Source organism: Phodopus roborovskii, unplaced genomic scaffold (assembly GCF_943737965.1).
Source record: "Phodopus roborovskii unplaced genomic scaffold, PHOROB, whole genome shotgun sequence".
Taxonomy (NCBI): Eukaryota; Metazoa; Chordata; class Mammalia; order Rodentia; family Cricetidae; genus Phodopus; species Phodopus roborovskii.
This window is the reverse complement of record NW_026126611.1, coordinates 2,239,593-2,251,972: the sequence shown is the minus strand read 5'-3', so window position 1 is coordinate 2,251,972 and position 12,380 is coordinate 2,239,593.

The window sequence follows — 12,380 nt, the reverse complement described above, 5'->3', positions numbered from 1 at the left end:
GCAGTGGTACCGTGATTGACAAGGCACGTATTACATATTACTCCCGCCTCCCTCTCACCTCGTCCGCCCCAGGCCGCCCTCTGTCCACTCTCCTGGGGCTGAGCACTGCAGGCCGTGCAGCCTGTGCAGCCTCAGCTGCTCAGGGTGCTGTATTCGCCTCCCCTTGTCTGAAAAGGCTTCCCTGCAGCCACACAAGGCTGATTATCGGAGCAGCCTGAGTCCTAGACTGGCCGCCCCTCTCTACATCGGTGTTTTTCCTTGTGTTCTATTTATCTCACTGTTATGAGAGATATAAGCAACGCCATTCACTCTGGGTAGGATACCAACAACAGACCAAAGAAACACTTCAGGTCCTGTAGCCCATACCAGCACACATGACTGCTTACATCAGCATGCTTGGAGCTTCCCAGTCAGCTTGAAGGAGCTCTGCTGGAGTCTTCTCCTGGCAGCTGGACTGCATGCATGTCTAACCTTGGAGAGGGGAGTGGCACACCAGCTTTGTAGCTTTCTAAACTCCCGAGTCTACACAAGTTTTCTTAGCCTTGTCCTAGAGAAGGGAGTGTTTGGATTGGGAGGTCTCCAGAGTGCTCCCTGTCCGTCCCGAGTGCTCCCTGTCCGTGTGTGTCGTCTGGATGCTCCAGAAGAGCAGGAACTTTTCTAAAAAGTAGTTTCCCTAGTAATAGGGCAGGTTCGGGAGAGCAGAAGCCGCTCTCCTGGAGGGAGGTGCCCAGCGCCAGCTCTAGGCCCTGGACTAGGAGGTGGTCCCCATGGTTCTCTGCCTGTGTGCATTAACACGGCGCGCTGCTAGACCCCCGTTGTAGGAAGGTACTAGGGGGGAGATAACGTCCAGAGGATGTTTTAGCCTAAGCAGATGAAGTCAAACCTATCAAGCTGGTTAGATTGGAGATGACATTTTTTTCTACCCTAAAACACATTACTGTGAAAGAAGAATGAACTAAAAATGTTTTCCTTTAGTTTTATTTTATTCTTGTGGGTGTCTTGCCTGCATGCATATCTGTACCAAATGTGTATAGTGGCCACAGAAGCCAAAAGGTGGCATTGGATCCCCTGATCTAAAGTTAATGATGGCTATGAGCCATCATGTAGGTACTGGGACTTGAACCCAGGTCCTCAGGAAGAGCTCTTAACTGCTAAGCCATCTGGCCAGGCCTATGGGTTTTTGTTGTTGTTTGTTTGTTTGTTTTCTTCTGCATGGGTTCCCGCCATGTTGCCTGGGGTGTTTGGGGCTTCGGATGTGTACCAGTGTGGCTGGCTGACTCTCAAGTGAATTTGGATTTTAAATTGTTGGGCTAGGATTAAGGGCTGGAAGGTAGATGGACAAGACATATCCTGACCTTACTTGTGAATTTACAGGTTAATCCAAACAATTCTCTTTACAAAAAGGCCCAAGATGACACAAACAGTTGGAAAACTTGGACAGAGGTCCATGTCCCCACCCACTGAGGTGGAGAACAGATGTCCCCCCGGGTAGGATCCTGCAAAGGAGGCCATGGTTCCCAAGAAGATCTGTACTTATACCATGCCAGTGAGGTCGGCATCATCAGAAGTTTCACCGTAGTCCTACCGGGCAAATCTACTGCCAAAGGCAGTGCCTTCCTTCCAAGGGCCCCAGACAGCTTCTAGAAGGTTGTGCTATCCGTGTCCACCTGTCTTTACAGCAGCTGTATGGATTGAGGTTTATTTCTGTAGACCTGCCCCTCTTCCTAAGAAACAGGAGCCAGGAAGGGGAAGGTCCTTGTAGCCAGCTGAGTCCGTGCTATTATGAGGGTGAATGGACAAGGGCACCCAAGATAATCTCAGTCTCTGGCATCTCCGTTGGGAGCTTGGTTTGGACTCTTACAAACTCAGTGAGTTTCCTGTTCAACTTTTCAGAGCCTCCTCAATGAAGCCTCTGTGTTGCACACATTTTATGTGGCGGAGGGGGCTCCGTTGACATTTTAACTGTTGCTGTTGGTGATGAAGGCCCTACTGATGCAAGGTTATGAGTAGGAAAGACCTTTCTAGGCACAGCCATTCTTGACTCAAAGACCTAGGGTGCCAGACGGACATAGTCAACAAAGATGGCTCAGGGACAGTAGTAGCTCACAGGTCCATTATCTCTGCTGCTAAAAACTAAAGACACACACAGGCACTTGTGAGCATATTCAACGTGGAGGCAAGCTTTACCGACGAGAATTACAGGAGAAAGTAAAAAGTGAGAGAAACTCCAGGGTGGGAGGGATTTCCAAGAGGAAAGAGCTTTTATAGGACCTTGGCAGAAACTGGGTAAAAGCTGAGGTAATTACTGTGAGACTGGGCCATTATGGGCCATGCTAGTAGAGGTCACACGTGCTTCGTGTACGCCCCCCCCCCCCCCCCCGTCCCAACAGAGCACGGTCATGTACTTGTGCCTGCCTCAGTGGGGACCTGAGCTCCCAGGGTTCACCTCTGTGGACAATGAGACCTCCCCTCCCGCCCCCATTTTGCCAGCCAACCCTGTCTCCGGGAGGACAGCCTTCTCTTGCTCCGAACAAGGCTCCCACACTTCCCAGAGTTTGTACCCTGGCATGTGTCATGCAACTTACTGTGGTTTCTCACGAATGGCCCGGGGTTTTTTCACTTATGTTTCAAGTATTTAGGGAAGAAAACTTTCATAGCTGTCTGTGAGCATTTAAGGGATCATGATGGGCCCTTCACCGTGACAGTCTAGAGGAAGCAGAAGCTGCTTCCTCTGCACAGCTCCCCAGCAGCAGCAGGAGAGAGGGGGCTGCCAGAGATGGTCTCTGCCCTCCACCTCTCAGTGCATCCGCCCACTGATGGCTAGTGACGTTTGAGATGCAATTCTCGCAAAGCTGGAGGATTAGTGTTTTCTTTGTTCTCTGTTATCTGTCTTTGGGGGAAACATCTGTTACATAACAAAGATGAGTAATGGCAAAAGAAGGTCCGGATGGTTTCCCTGACACATTACCCTAAAACCACTGCTTCTGTGGTGGTCTTTTATGCGCATGCGTGTTCACGTGTGAGTGTTGGGGCATTCATGCCAGGGCACGCTTGTAGAGGTCAGAGGACATCCTCAGATACTGGTCTTCACCTGCCACGTGGCTTGAGACAGTCTCCTGTTCACCGTTGTGTGTAGTAGGGTAGTTGACTGACCCTCATGTTTCTGTGTACCCTGTCTGCACCTCAAACCTCACTGTAGGACACGGATTACAGGTGGGCACTGGGGAGTCCTCGCACTTCGGAGGGAAGCACTTCATCCACTGAATTTATCCATTGAATCTTTCTTTAAGTAGACAATGATGTGTTACTTTTTTTTTTTTAAACCCTGCATTTGTTTAACTATGTAAAGATGTGTTGCATTTGCGTTAAGTAAATTGACCTGAGCTCAGAGAGGCGGGGGTTAGCAGCTGGTTGATAGGAAGTAGAGGGGAGGAGGGTAGCCTGGGTTTTTTAGTTGGGGCGGTGTGGAGAGAGAGAGAAATTTAGCCAGTTGCTAGTCTAGCTGGCTGAGCTGGCTCTTTTCACAGTCAGTGTATCCATCTCCAGACTGGGCCTTAAATATTAATCAAAATAGATGTCAGAGTGAAGCTTGGGTCAAATAGTTAATCAGCCTGTATTTGTAAGTATGTGTCCTGAGTGAGACAGCACATACAAATGACAAGTGACAGCTTACTCAGGGAGCGTAGGACGTGCCCCTGCCTGTGGTCACACAGCGTCTGGGTCCTACTGTTCGCTTCACAGCCTGTGTGGTAGGGTGAGACCCCCCCATCTCTTCCTCAGAGCTGTGGCAACCCTCGCTCTCGGGGGTCGGGAAAGTGCCCCTCTCCTCCCCACAATGTGACTTCTCCCTAAATGGCTGCGTGGACTCCAGGACTTTGGAAATGACTAGCTAGTGCTGTGCAGATCTGTTCTCGGGCCTCAACCAGGGCCGTGGGCCGCAGGCTGCCAGGCCATGCAAGGCTTGGTGAGGGACGCCAGTGGACCTTACGGCTCACCAAGGGAACATACCAAAGAAGCCATCTACCCCTGATCCTCAGGATGAGACGAGAAATCAGCCTGGCCTCCAAGGTCTGGGAAAGCTGTGCTCAGAATCAGTGAAGGAAGAACTAAATGTCTCAAAAGCTCACCTTGAAAGAGTATTCAAAAACACCTTCATGGTGTTGTTTGTTCTGTGGTGTCTCAGCGAGATCACACGAAATGCCCCACAGTGAGGGCAAAAGGAACTAGGTCACCCACCCTGCCCTGCCGCTGGGGTTCTGGGGTGGCTTATCAAAAGGGATTTTTCACTTCTTTGAAAAAAGAAAAACAAAAATCACCATGGGCTTACAAAAATATTTGGCAGTGAGCCCTAAGAAACACTAGCTACTTTACAAATCACACACACACACACACACACACACACACACACACGTGAATTGGGGGCTCTGAACGATTGGAGGAATGAACTTTTCTAGGCTAAGGCTAGAGCTTTGTGGTGAAACACTTGCCTGACAAGGTCCTGGGTCCAACCCCTAGTCCACCAAAATAAGTAAGTATGCAAATGAAAACACCGACCTGTAGATGGAAATTGTGTTTGATTGAGCAGTTTTGTATGACCAGGTAAGTACTCATCTAGTTCACTGTACTCCAGTTCCCGATCCAATCTATCCAGTCTACCCAAAATGACAGGTTCCAGATGTAAGGAGAGCTTCTATCTCAAAAAGCAAGCCGGAACGGGGGTTAGATGGGCTCAGCAGGTAAAAGCCTACTGGCCTCAGTTTGGAAGGGGACCAAACGCTGTCCTCTGACCCCACCTGTGTCCGTGCATTCACGTACTCTCCCCCTCCCATACCTACACAACCACACGCGCAGATAACAAACAAGAAAGCACTCACACATGGGTGTACACAGGCACAGAAATATAGGCCACGTTAGATTCGTGCCCCAATAGGAAGGCTTGCAAAAGATTATCTTGCCGGTTCTCCCCAGATAAGCCAAATTTTTCCACTGTGGTTTGACTCGTGTGGTTTTAGAAGTAATGTAGCCGCTGAGAGTGAGTCCTGTCGTACCGCAGCGGTGCGCTGACTTGAGTCCTAATTCTCCGGTCCCCAACTCAACCCGTAGCCTTGCCTAGCAGGACCACTCAAAGACGGGGTGCCCAACTCACCGGCTCAATCTTCTCTTCAAGTGGAAGAATTACCGACGTCAGTATCAGTAATATGCGTAGACTGCAATTCAGTTGTTTGATAAATTGTTCCTTAAAGATCTGACTTCTTTTGTGAAGTCAAGGACACCCTCCTCAGTGTCAACCACCATTTAATCCTTTAGATGTTCCTGCAGGGCCAAGCTAAGTGTCAAAGGTTACCATCTGTCAGTGGATTTTCTTTTTTTTACTGGAATCAGAAAATCAAGCTTCACATGGACCAGGACGTTTCTTTTAGAGTCAGTTTCGTCAGCCATTCTTTCCTACCTTGGGTCCTGTAAAAGCATCTTCTAGAAACAAACGTCTTGTAGGTGGAAGTTTCCTGTCTCATAGTTGCTCGGTCGGTCCCAAATACCCAGCAGCCACTCCCAAAATTACCATACAGAGGATTAATAATACTTACAAATGCTTGGCCAATAGCTCAGACTTATTAACTTGGTCTTACATTTTAAATTTGCCCATATTCCTTATTTACGCCACACGGTGGTGCCTCATCTCAGCAAGGCATGCCCATGTTGCTCTCTCCGCATCTGGCTGGCAACTCCTCACTCCGCCCTTCTTCCCACCAACAAAAATTACATCCCTATTTCGACAAAAGTTCTTGTTTGCCAGAATACCACAGCTGTGCCAAGAATCGAACATTTGTTTTGCTATAAAAAGAATCAGTGTGCTCTTTATTACTTGACCAATGCCCGAGGCCCAGGGAAAACTCCCCACAAGTGGCAAACTCAGTGGACAGCATCGAGACTCCTCTGCCACATAGAATTATATTTGGCGAGAGAAACAGCAATTATGTGATTAAATTTTATTAAACTAAGTTTTGGAATCTGCTTCACCAAATGAGTTCATTACTTCTGAATTCAGCCTCACTCCGATTGTCACAGCAACTACAAAGCAGACAGGGTTTGCCAGGCTGTGACACCAGTGTTCTCCAGCCTGGTCCCAGTGGACCCCTGTCCCCTCCCGTCTGAAACCCCGGGAGCCGAGCCCACTCTTGACTTGTGCGATAGCCCTGTCATCCCCGTCTTCCAGGCTCACACCAGATGGCCCGGAATGTTCTGCTCCCAGCATGGGAGGGCTCCTCACCCTCCCAGAGTCCTCTCACACGCCGGTTCCAAAGGCCCAAGTCCACATGATCATATTTGGTCACAGCCATCACTTCCTGAGTTTTAAGTGTCCCACAATGCAATGGTCATAAAAGGACAGCGCTGACACAAACAGAGAAATGGAAATCAGAGAGGAACTGGGAGCAGAGAAGTAAAACCAGGACACCCACAGCCAGCTGAATTCTGTTAGTGAGCCAAGTCCATCTACTGTAGAAATAGCCTTCTCTATCGTGATACCAGATGAGCAGTCCTCAACCTTCCCGACGCCGCAGCCCTTACTTAATACGGTTCCTCATGTCCTGGTGACCCCCAACCATAACTTTCTTTTCTGTTGTTGCTACTTCACAACTCTAGTGTTACTACCGTTAATGAATCATAATGTAAATATTGGGTATGTAGGATGTCTGATAGGTGACCCCCAAGGGGTCATGACCCACAGGTTGAGAAGCACTCACTGGGCTAGATTAAACGAGTAGACGCCTGGAAAAGAACAGCAGCTAATGCTCACCTCACGTTTTATACAAAAACTAATTTAAATGGAGTAGGAACAAGGTTTTTTTTTTTTTTTTAATCATCCTCTGGCATCCATATGCATGCATGCTGTGGCTTCATGCCACCCCACCCACGCACAATACATAGATGGATAAATAATAAATAAATAAAGTAAAAAAACAAAGAAATGGGTCACAGCCTTTAAGATCAAAACTAAACTACTTCAAAGAAATTATGAATATAAACCTTGGCACTATTGTGTTTGGCAAAACGTTCCTGGATAAATAACCCCAAGTCCAAGGGATAAAATAAAACGGGATAAAATACAATAAATTTGCTTTCATCAAATTTGCAAACGTAGTGATGATAATGATGGTGATGATTGTTGTACATTTTTTTTTTTTTACTCTTTGGCTCTTTGAGGGGACCCACCACACTGGTCCCAAATAAATCACTCGTGGAGGCTTATTTTTACCTGCAAACGCCCAGCCTTAGCTTGGCTTGTTTCTAGCAAGCTTTTCTTAAATTACCCCATCTACGTTTTGTCTCGGGGCTTTTTCCTTTTCTTACTTCTGTATATTGTACTTTCACTCTTACTCTGTGGCTGGGTGAGTGAGTGACCCCTGGCCTCCTCCTCTCCTTCTCTCCGCTCCTTTCTCCTCCCAGATTTCTCCTCCTAGTTATCCTCTCTGCCTGCCAGCCTCTCCTGTCCTTGCCCCCGCCTTGCTATTGACTATTCTGATCTTCATTAGACCATCAGATGTTTTAGACAAAGAATCACAGCCTCACCAAGTTAAACAAATACAGCATAAACGAAAGTAGCACACCTTACAATAGTCTACGACAGATGATGATGGAAAGCAGAAATACTGCAAGGGGAAAAATATGGAAGAGAAATAGTTGATCCAAGTGGTCCAGCTACTAGAGACCCTGAACTTGTATCCAAAACCTTTCAACGAAGGAAGCTCCAGATGCCACAGTTGTCACAGATATCACCAGTCACTTCCTCAAAACACAGAGGGACCAAGTCTGCTCATTAGTGAAGAGTGATTCAGTGATGCCAAAACCAGATAACGGAGAAGAAATTAAGACATCACACCAATGTTTTTCACAAGCAAAACCAAAAATAGAGAAAATATCATCAAACCAAATCCCAGTGTAGACGAAATTAGTAATATACACAGGGTAGAGAGGAGTTGGGAATGTAAATGAGAGCTACTACGGTGGCGATCTATACTTCCAGGCATAAAGGGGTTGTTTCGAAACCGTTGGAGATATCGGTGAGCTTCCGGCATCTTAAATATATTATACATTAATTGTGTAAGTAGGCCAATGGTCAAACAGAGACTTAAATTTTAAGGAGGGAAACAAACTGAGTTAACATCAGAATCGCGTGGGAGAGCTTGTTTAAAAACGAAGCACCCGGAACTTTCTGGGTCCCACTCCCACTTGTGAGGGTCTAAGGTGTGGGCTTCCAGGTGAGGCCCCTGTGTTAAAGGGACAACCTCCACTGTCAAGGGCTTTGCTCATAAGAGGAGGTTGCGCCCAATTTCAATGATTGCTGGAGAATAAAAGGCAGGAGATTCATGGCCCCACGTTCGTGAGTGGCTGTTGTCTTCTCCAATAAGGGGTACTGCTTTCAAGGCCGGGTTCAAGAGGCAGAGCCGGTTAGGCCTTACTTAAGACAGTGAGCCCTGGCTGAAGCCTGGGAAACCCCTTCCTGTTCAGATGCTGTTGTACTGGGGTGGTCCTCAGGAAGAAGCAGGGATTCCTGGGGACTCCAGTGTCACCGGCCCACACCAGCCTTTAGAGTGGTCTTCTGTAAAGGGAACGGGAACTCTAGGGCCCTGTGCAGACAGAGTGGGAACGTAGAGTCCCTGTGGGTACAACTGGAGTGTAGGCACTTGTGTGGAGAGACCTAGGGACCTAGGGTCCCTTTTGGGACATGTAACCAAACCAGATCTCTGATGTCTGCTGTCTCTCTCAGCCACTCTGCCTCTTGGAGCTATTTTGTTCTTTCCTTCCATTTTTTGGTCCCCACACCTTCTATTTAGAGAATCCTTTGTGTCGGGCATTGTGCATAGTTCACATGGAGACAGACCTATAGACCTTATGCCTGAATTCACCTATTTCTCCCATCAGCTTTCTGAAGAGACGGCTCCCAGAAAGCGCCATCAAGTTAACAGTACAGAACTGTAGCTGTTTAGTGTGAGCATTTAGCAATATTCTGACAAGTCAGATCCATAAAAACTCAGGTCTGTGGTATCCATACTTTAATAAGAATTAGACGTGAGTTGTCCTGCTTTCCCTCTGACTCTTTATATCTGGTGTGTGTCGAATTTGTGCTTTTAAAGTAGTCACATTGGTGTACATTCCAGAAGAGAAAACAGAGGCTCAGAGACAAGACTCCTATGCCAGCCCATGCCCTCAACTTTAGAGCCCTCTGACCTTTCATTCCAATAAACATCCCATGTATCTTGCCAGCCCCTACATCCCAGGGGCTCTCATCTCTTAGGGCTGCATTTGCATCTGCTTCTGTTTCTCAGGTTTGTGCCCATGATGCTCTGGTCATCTTGACTGGATTGGGAATTGCCTAGTAGATACAGTGCTGAGTGTGTCTGTCGAGGTGTTTTCAGAGAAACTGAACTGAGGAGAGGATACTCACTCTGAACATCAGTGGCTCTATCCAAGGGCCGGGCTCCTAGGCTGAATAAAAAGGGGGGGAACGAGACGGCAAATCGGACAACAGGGTTTGCCGCTCTGCTTTCGGATTTGAGACATGGACGAGGTCCCATGGCTACAGCCGTGGGCCACTCCTGTCCCTCCGTGATGAACAGCACCTTCAATCCATCACTCCAAATAAACCCTTCCCCTTTCGAGTTACTTCCTATCAGTTGCTCGGTAACAGAGATGGGAAAAGTAACTAACTCAGAGTGCCATACCAGTGTTGTGAGAGAGGGTTGACCACTTTAAAAGGAAACTGAGAAGTGATACCGTCCAGGATGTAACCCAGTAATAATGTCTGCAGTTGTTATCTAATGGCTGGAATGGCCTTGTGGATTTTGCCAAGCATGGAAGCTCGGCTTAGGGAGATATTTGATGTGTCTGCAGGGACCTGAGCACGGTGGCAAATGAGCAGGATCTCCGGTAAGGAGAGGTTGAGAAGGAAGTTCTACCTCTTCTGTGTAAAGACCATCCACGGCTTTTCTTTTTCAAGTCAAAATCTCTTCCCCTCTGAGGACGACAAATCGCAAAGCTGGCTTGCCCCAGATTGATGCTGCTTTGCCTATCTCTGCATCAACTCAACATTGACACAAGATCGGTTCTACAGATTGCTGCAAAAGTGAGATTAAACGTATATATAAAAACCCACACTCTGGTTTCCAGCGCCAATCACTGCTTTCAATTCTCAGTGTAAATGGTCCAGTCCGTTAGCACCTTACTCACGTGGCCCTAACCCAAACAACGGTGACAGCTGCCCATCTACGGGCGCTGAGCACATCCAGGGGACAGCATGGTTGCCATGGCGACTGGTATAAACAGGGAGGGAAGTGGAACTTAGAACTTGGTCATTTTCCCTATGAACCTGTAAATCCTACTGGTCGCACAGGGTTCTGAGGCAACTGGGTGGCCCCAGGGAGTCCAGAACAGAACATAGACATGATCCAAATACCACTAAACCATCTCTTCCTTCCCTGAGGGGGCAGGCTTACAACTGCTCTGACACAGCCTTCGCGGTGGAGGCCTCATGGCGGATCTGCAGCCATGAGCTCTCACCCCTCCCCAGCCTAGGACCCAAACACAGCCTCACCATCTTCACTGCCAAGGCTGGGGGGGGGGCTTATATTTTAATAGCAGATCTCCTGGCATAATTGACATACAGCTAAATGCATTCACTTGAAGACTGTTTCAGTGAGTTTTAGCAAGTCCATACCATTAGAGCCAAAACAACCAAGACATAGTGTATCTGAATCCTGGCCCACACCCCCAACTTACCATCCGCACAGTCCCCTGCATCTTCTCCTCCCATGTCCCGCCCTCTGACAGACCCTGACTTCCTGTCCCCATGTCCCGCCCTCTGACAGACCCTGACTTCCTGTCCCCATGTCCCGCCCTCTGACAGACCCTGACTTCCTGTCCCCATGTCCCGCCCTCTGACAGACCCTGACTTCCTGTCCCCATGTCCCGCCCTCTGACAGACCCTGACTTCCTGTCCCTCTCCCAGTCTCTGTAGCAGCTGATCCTAAAGAGCATGTTCTCTGAACGTGGGTTCTTTCACACACGGACACCTTCAGTGTCTATGTTGTGGCACTGAACGCAGCCGGCAGACGCTGAGTCAGCCCCATCACAGCCAGGAGTACAGACCCTACAGAAACAGGCAGGCTCTTTTGTCCTGAACACCGATGGGCCTAACGCGTCGTCCACCCTGGTGTATCCGCTCATTCCGTGTGGGTTCCTGGTCACTCTTCTGCCTAAGCTGGTACACAGTCACGGTTTCCTGCCCTGTCACCTTTCCACCCCCCCCCCAGACCCCTGGGGCTGTGACCTGGGCGCCTGTCCCACCAACAAGGGCATAGATAAGGAGACATGAAGATGCCAAACCGTCCCCGGCTTGACTGTGGCCAGGAGGCAGGGATGGAGGTCAAGCTATTTCACATTGCCCTTGCTTCTGTATCCAGAAGGGCTTTCCACGGTGTCATCTTGTATCACGGTTCTCAGCTGTGCTCGGCAGGCGTCAGTATGGACTACTCCCCAGGGCCTGCAGCTGTGACAGGAGTTCCCTGACCAGTCTCTGCAGGACGCCTGGAGCTCACCTAACCTCCCTGGGTCCTGGCAGGTCTCCATTTCCTCTTACTTATGGCTTAGTTCCTCTGTGAGCTTCAGGAACTAATAAAGGACCCTCAAAAGCTGTCCGACATTGGGGCAGAATTTCCTGCCTTCCCCCAAGAGATGAATATTTATGCAAACTCAAAGTCAGGCAGAAGGCAGCTCTGGGCGACAACTGGCTTTCCATACCACCTTCCGCAGATGATTTTTGCCTTTCTTCTAGCAGCCACCGTCTGTTCTGAGCTTCCCGCTGATTGGTCAGATACCTCTCAGCATCTAAGGACGGCTTCAGTGTCGGGGTGCCCTCCTGTGTGCTACCCGTGCATCGGAATTCCTGGGCTTGATGTGTCTTGGTGTGTGAGGAAACAGGCATTACTCAGTCCCGGGCTTTCCACATAAGACGGACATCTTGTGGGCTGACTTGCAATCCTGGTTCTTTCTCTTAATGGCCTGTTTCACGGTAAAGGAAACACGAGGCCTGTGGTCAAACAGCAATGAGGAATTTGTGATCTGCGTGGAGTACCACCCCACAGTCTGTTTCCCTTCCAGTCTGCACCAGTGTCTCGTGTGATCTGGGGCTATTCAGACGCTGTGCACTTCTCCACACTTCAACGTAACAGGAGGATTTGCTAAGCACGTGCTAGTCAAACACTACATGACGCCCCCTCCAGACGCAGCCCTCCCATTAAAGCTCTTTGTAACTCGCTCCTATAAGTACGAAGTTATGTGTCCCACAGGCAGAGAAATCGCGGGGACAGAGGGGGTGGAGAACC